The sequence below is a fragment of the Grammomys surdaster genome, unplaced genomic scaffold (assembly GCF_004785775.1).
Source record: "Grammomys surdaster isolate TR1022 unplaced genomic scaffold, NIH_TR_1.0 342, whole genome shotgun sequence".
In the NCBI taxonomy this organism is placed as follows: domain Eukaryota; kingdom Metazoa; phylum Chordata; class Mammalia; order Rodentia; family Muridae; genus Grammomys; species Grammomys surdaster.
Genome location: NW_021604761.1, coordinates 1176331 through 1176823, shown reverse-complemented (window position 1 = coordinate 1176823; position 493 = coordinate 1176331).

Sequence of the window (493 nt, the reverse complement as noted above, 5' to 3'; positions counted from 1 at the left end):
CAAGAATGTGGTCCTGTCCTGTCACTGTGGCCTTGCCCTGTCACTGCGGTTCTCAGCTTGGTTCCCAGCTTGGTTCCACATAGTTCACTTGCATTCTTTCCTTTCTCTTTGCAGATAGGCCAGTTCCAGTAATGGTGACTTGTCTTTCCACATTCCTAACTTGCTTCATGGCTCGGTTTCTCCATGTCTTTATAAAGAAAGCCTAAAGAATATTTTATATGTCTAAAAAGGATTCTATATACCCAGTATCTATAATTTTTCACTCTACAGTCTCCTTTCAAAGAAGGCCCCACAGACCTCTTCTGAGTCTCTGAGGGGAAAAAAAAAACAAAAACAAAAAGCATGATGGAATTATGATGTCTGAGTCTTGCTTTTAGAGAAGAGTCAGGAGCAGGAGTGTAAGATATAATCCCAGCACTCATGAGACTGAGGCAGGAGGATTGCTGAGAGTTCAGGACTAGCTTGGGCTATATAGTGAGTTAAAGGCCATCCT